Source organism: Vipera ursinii, assembly GCF_947247035.1.
Source record: "Vipera ursinii genome assembly, chromosome: 7".
NCBI lineage: Eukaryota > Metazoa > Chordata > Lepidosauria > Squamata > Viperidae > Vipera > Vipera ursinii.
The window spans coordinates 74,336,619-74,342,641 of record NC_139521.1 but is presented as its reverse complement, the minus strand read 5'-3'; the positions used below and the strand labels follow the sequence as shown (position 1 = coordinate 74,342,641).

The 6,023-nt window shown below is 47.7% G+C and overlaps 1 protein-coding gene across 2 annotated transcripts in view; it reads right to left on the bottom strand.

Moving 5' to 3' along the window:
- Positions 1–861, bottom strand: part of PTPRA (protein tyrosine phosphatase receptor type A) — a 115,797-nt gene extending 114,936 nt beyond the window's left edge. For both annotated transcript variants that reach the window (XM_083367135.1, XM_083367137.1), the window contains exon 1: positions 622–861. The gene's annotated coding sequence lies outside the window, so the exon portion shown is untranslated. The remainder of the gene's footprint in view (positions 1–621) is intronic.
- Between the last annotated feature and the right edge of the window lie 5,162 nt (positions 862–6,023).

Sequence of the window (6,023 nt, the reverse complement as noted above, 5' to 3'; positions counted from 1 at the left end):
TCTCTTTTGCAGAATGAAATCGAAAGAAAAAAAGAAGTGGGAAAACATTTTCCCAGCCAAAAGATCTTAGGTAACCTGCAGTCAGGAAAAACATCCAGCAACTGGGGGGGGGCGGGGGGGCAATGGGGTGGGGGGGGGTTTGCAAAGCTAATTCCGGAGCCATGCATGGCTGTGTAAACCTGGTTTCCTTGCGAAAGCTAGGTTAAAAGCAGGGGTCGGAGGGCAGGCCGCCAGGAGGATGGGGATGGGGGCTGTGTGTGTGGGGGGGGGGGGAGGAGGGAGGGAAGGTTTCCCCTCCCCTTCATTAACCAAAAAACACAAGGAAATTTCCACTGGGAAAGGAAGGGCAAGAAAAGTGTGTGTGTGTGGAGGGGGGTGTCTGGTGCCTCCCCCTCCCCAAAAAAAGGGGGGTGGGAGGTTTCAAGGGGAGCTGATCTCGCCTCCTTTCCCCAGCCTGGTGGCTGCGATGATGGGGGACGGAAGTCCAGCCACAGAGAAGCAAGATTGCATTCCGCAGGGAGGGAGGGCGGGGGGGGTTGCAAAGGGCAAACGGGGTTGGGGGGCTTGCAGGGCCTAAAAGGGGGGGGGTGAGAGGGGGGGAGGGCGAAGGTTCAGACTTACGACGGCGGTCCCGGGCGCGACGGCGGCGCGTTCCTCCTTTTCCCCAGCGGCGGCTGCCCAGCCTGCCCGCCGCCCTCGCCGCCACCGCGGTGCCGCTCCATGCACGGGGACGGCGGAGGGCGCGGCGGCGGAGACCCTCCCAGCAAGCCCGAAAGGACCCCCGCAGCACCGGCCAGCTCGGGCTCCGCTTTCCCAACCAGGCGCTCGCGGGCTCCAGCGGCGGCGGCGGCGGCGCGTCCCCCCCCTCCCTCTCGAAGTCCCGGCCCTGAAGCCATGGAAGCCGCGCGCCGATTGGACGGCTGAGAGGGCGGCTCCCGGTTGGCCGCGGCGCGCACCAGCCCTCCGCCCCTTTCCTCCTTCCGGAGAGAGGGCAACCCCGCCCTGGAAGCCGGGGGGCGTGTGTGAGTTGGAGGGAGGGGGAGGGAAATGGGGAAACTCGGAAAACTTTCGGCTGCCCGTTCGGAGACTTCGGCTGCCTAGCTTGGCCAAAGGGAGGGAGCGGCAAGGCGGGCGTTGGCATGGCAACGGGCGAGCGGGATGAGGCTGAAAGTAGAAGCTGGGCCCCGCTGGACGTTGGGAGGGAGGGAGGCGAAGTACGGGTGGTCGTCCGCTCACGACCACACTTGAGTTCTGTCCTTAAGCGAGACCGTTGTTCGGTCAGGCTGGCGCCGTTTTACGGCCTTTCTCGCCACAGCGGTTAAGGCAGGGGGTCTTCAAACCTGGCCCTTTGAGGACTTGTGGACTTCAACTCCCAGAATTCCTCAGCCAGGCACGCTGGCGGAGGAATTCTGGGAGTTGAAGTCCAGTCCTCTTAAAGTCTACATCAGGGGGTCTTCAAACTTGGCCCTTTGAGGACTTGTGGACTTCAACTCCCAGAATTCCTCAGCCAGGCACGCTGGCTGAGGAATTCTGGGAGTTGAAGTCCACTCCTCTTAAAGTCTCTATCAGGGGTCTTCAAACTTGGCCCTTTTATGACTTGTGGACTTCAACTCCCTGAATTCCTCAGCCAGGCACACTGGCCGAGGAATTCTGGGAGTTGAAGTCCACTCCAATTAAAGTCTCTATCAGGGGTCTTCAAACTTGGCCCTTTGAGGACTTGTGGACTTCAACTCCCGGAATTCCTCAGCCAGCGTGCCTGGCTAGGGAATTCTGGGAGTTGAAGTCCACAAGTCATAAAAGGGTCAAGTTTGAAGATCCCTGGCTTAAGGGAAACCCTGCGGTTGTTAAGTTAGTGACACGGTTGCTAAGTGAACCTGGCTTCCTTCATGGACTCTTGCTTGTCGTAAGGTCACAAAAGGGGATCCTGGGACACACACATACACCCGGGTTACTGACTCATAAATATGAGTCAGTTGCCAAGCGCCTGAATTTTGATTAGGTGACTGTGGGGATGCTGTGATGGTTGTAAAGGTGAAAAACAGTCACCGGTCACTTTTTTCAGTGCCGTTGCAACCTTGAGCGGTCGCTAAAAAGAACTGTCATAAGTCGAGGACCCCCTCTACAATAGTCCTCAACTTAAAACGGTTTATTCAGTGATCATCCGCAGTTACAACGGCACTGAAAAAGGGACTTATGGCTGTTTTTTTCAAACTTCAGAAGCTTGGCAACTGACTCATGACGACTTCAACGTCACGGGGTCACACGATCCCCTTTTGCGATCTTCTGACAAGCCAAGTCAATGGGGAAGCCAGATTTACTTAACAACCGTGTGACTAACAACTGCAGTGATTCACTTAACAACTGTGGCAGGGAAGGTCGTAAAATGGAGCAAGACTCACTTAACAAATTTCTCACTTAGCAACCGAAATTTTGGGCTCAGTTCTGGTCGTAAGGCAAGGACATTTCCTGTAGCAAGGGGAATCGGGAAAGGAGGAGAAGAGGGAAAACAAGAGACTAAGATTATATTGAAATGTATGTTATGCTTCATTGTGTATCATGACATACTGTACAATAAGAATATAATATAAATATTTATTGCATATGACCTATATTCATTTTAATACAGAATAAAGTATATATTTGTATAGTATAATATACTTTATTGTGTGTATCCTTGCAACCTGCGATCCAACAATACATAATAGATATTTGCTACACATTTTAATTATGTAATATGTATAACATGAACTATTTTTATTATATTTAATAAGCTATTTTATTATATTTAAAATACTATATAGCATAATGCATAATAAATGTATAGTATATATTAAATATATATTTTAATATATAATAAAGTGTATACTTTGTAAATCATATAATAGCTATCTTATTGGTAATATATTACATAGTAGAATGTTTCAGCTATATACAATAATATTTAATAAAGTATGTTCGGCTAGTATTATAGACTATTACATATCATAGTATCCTGGGTTGCATAAACAGAGGCATAGAATCAAGATCACACAAAAGTATTAATATCACTTTATAAAGACCACACCTGGAATACTATAACCAATTTTGGTCACCATGTTACAAAAAAGATGTTAAGACCTTGGAAAAAGTTCAGAGAAGAGCAGCTAAGATGATCCAAGGCCTGGAGATTAAAACATAACAAAGAATGGCTGCAGGACTTGGGTCTGGCTAATCTAAAGAAAAGAAGAAACAGGGGGGACATGATAGCAGTTATTCCAGTATTTGAGGGGCTGCCACCAAGAAGAGGGGGTCACGTTATTCTCCAAAGCACCAGAGGACAGGACGAGAAACAATGATTGGAAATTGAACCAAGAGAGAAGCAACCTGGAATTAAGAGGAAAGTTCCTAACAGTGAGGACAATTAACCCGTGGAACAGCTTGCCACCAGAAATCGTGTGTGCTCCACCACTGGAGGTTTTTAAGAAGAGACTAAACCAGGGGTAGGCAACCTTGGCTCTTTTATGACTTCTGGACTTCAACGCCCAGAATTCCTGAGTCAGCAAGTCATAAAAGAGCCAAGGTTGCCTACCGCTGGACTAGACAGTCACTTGTCTGAAACGGTCTAGTTTGGGTCTAAGTTTATTAACGGGTGAGTTACCCTAACTGCATTTCAGCCAGAATTGGATGAGAGAAGTTGTTTTGGGTTTTTTTGCAGCTTACCATCTGTTCCATCCTCAGGAAATTAGAACAACTGCAAAATCAGATTGTACTCTGCATAATCTCATTTTGGGAGGCTTTTTCCCCCCCCCTCCCTGCCCCATGGCAAGCCTCTGAATAGGGACAGGCGAGAGCAAAGACTGCTTTAATTTGATCTCCCATGGAATTTTTTAAATGATGGACAGCCATATCATGAGGTTGGCTGAGCTTCAGTAAAAAAAAAAGTATTTTTCCAATTGAATCGAAAGAGACAGCTTTGATTGAGTTGGGTGGCACAAATCTGATCGAGCCCTATTATGCAAACACACCCAGTGAAAAGCAATTACCTAATTAATTACTCCACTGCTAATAACCCTGTCATGGTTCCTGTAAGAAATTATAAATGGGTACTGTATACCTTAAAGGTGTTTTTGTGACCTAATACTTAAGCCTGAGTTGAGTGTTGCACGTAATTTTTTTTTTTTTTACCATCGTTCATTGAATCAACTTGGGGAGCCAGTTCAATCTGATGGTTAAGAAACTAGACTGGAAATAGGAGGCTGGAAGTTCTAGTCCCACCTGAGGCATGGCAGCCAGCTGGGTGACTTTGGGCCAATCCCCAGGAGACGGAGAGTTCTAGTCCCACTTTAGGCATGAAAGCCAGCTGAGTGACTTTGGGCCAATCACCAGGAGAAGGAGAGTTCTAGTTCCGCCTTAGACATAACAGCCAATTGGGTGACTTTGGGCCAATCACCAGGAGAGGGTGAGTTTTACTCCTGCCTTAGGCATAACAGCCAATTGGGTGACTTTGGGCCAATCACCAGGAGACGGTGAGTTCTAGTCCCACTTTAGGCATGAAAGCCAGCTGAGTGACTTTGGGCCAATCACCAGGAGAAGGAGAGTTCTAGTTCCACCTTAGACATAACAGCCAATTGGGTGACTTTGGGCCAATCACCAGGAGAGGGTGAGTTTTACTCCTGCCTTAGGCATAACAGCCAATTGGGTGACTTTGGGCCAATCACCAGGAGACGGTGAGTTCTAGTCCCACTTTAGGCATGAAAGCCAGCTGAGTGACTTTGGGCCAATCACCAGGAGAAGGAGAGTTCTAGTTCCGCCTTAGACATAACAGCCAATTGGGTGACTTTGGGCCAATCCCCAGGAGACGGTGAGTTCTAGTCCCGCCTTAGGCATGAAAGCCGACTGGGTGACTTTGGGCCAATCCCCAGGAGACGGAGAGTTCTAGTCCCGCTTTAGGCATGGCAGTCAATTGGGTCACTTTGGGCCAGGCCCTCTCTCTCAGCCCACAATATCACGGCTCGGGTGACAAGCTGGTGGGTCAATCCCTGTTGCAACTACTGGATCAACACTGACAAAAGCAGATCTTGCACCTGATAGAAAAACACTAGGAAGGTTAGGGGGGAAATTTAATAATAATAATAATAATAATAATAATAATAATAATAATAATAATCATCCAATAAACCAATGGTGGTGGGGGGACTCATTGAAGACAGTAAACCAAGTTAATTAAATCAAGCTCCCCAGTCCAGGAGCAGTTTACCTGGAAATACCGCATTTGGTAGTTCTTTCCTCCCAACACAGAATGCACACTGCTGCAACCTTTAATTTTCAGCCAGTTTTCTAGACACAGCAGAAAGGAACTTTCTCTAGAGCTGTGTTTGGCAACTTTTAAGATGTGTGGCGAGGGAATCCTGGGAGTTGAAGTCCCGGCATCTTAAGAGTTGCCAAAGTTGGCCTTCTTTTGTAGTTGAGCCCATTTTTTTCCAGTCAGGCGTTCCTGAGTGGCGAGGCCAGCCTTCAAGATTGCTCTTCCTCCTTCTTTTTCTCCTACCTTACTACCAACGTTCGTGTCCTTCTACAAGACCTTTATCTCATCTTCCCCAGACGGTGTGACCTCAAGTCTCGTAAGGATGGATTTCAACAGCTGAACCACAGTTCCATCCACGGGTCACCCACCCTGAATTAGATAAAGATAAGATAACCTTTATTGTCATTTTTTTTTTACTGTGGGCACAACGGCACACATCCAAAATGAAATTTAGTTGCCCGCTCTCAAAGTGAAACACATACATGACACACACCTAAAACATACTATTTACAACATATGTATAGACCCAAACCCCTACATATATGTGACAAATAAATATTAAATAACGTCCATCTTGAATATATAACAGAAGGAGGAAACTTGCGAGTTCACAAGGTTATTGCTGTATGGAATGAAACTATGGCTGAATCTGGATGTTCTGCTTCGGGTACCACGGAGCCCCCTCCTCCCGGAAGGTAACAAGGAAAACAGGTTGTGAAGAGGATATGTAGTGTGTAAC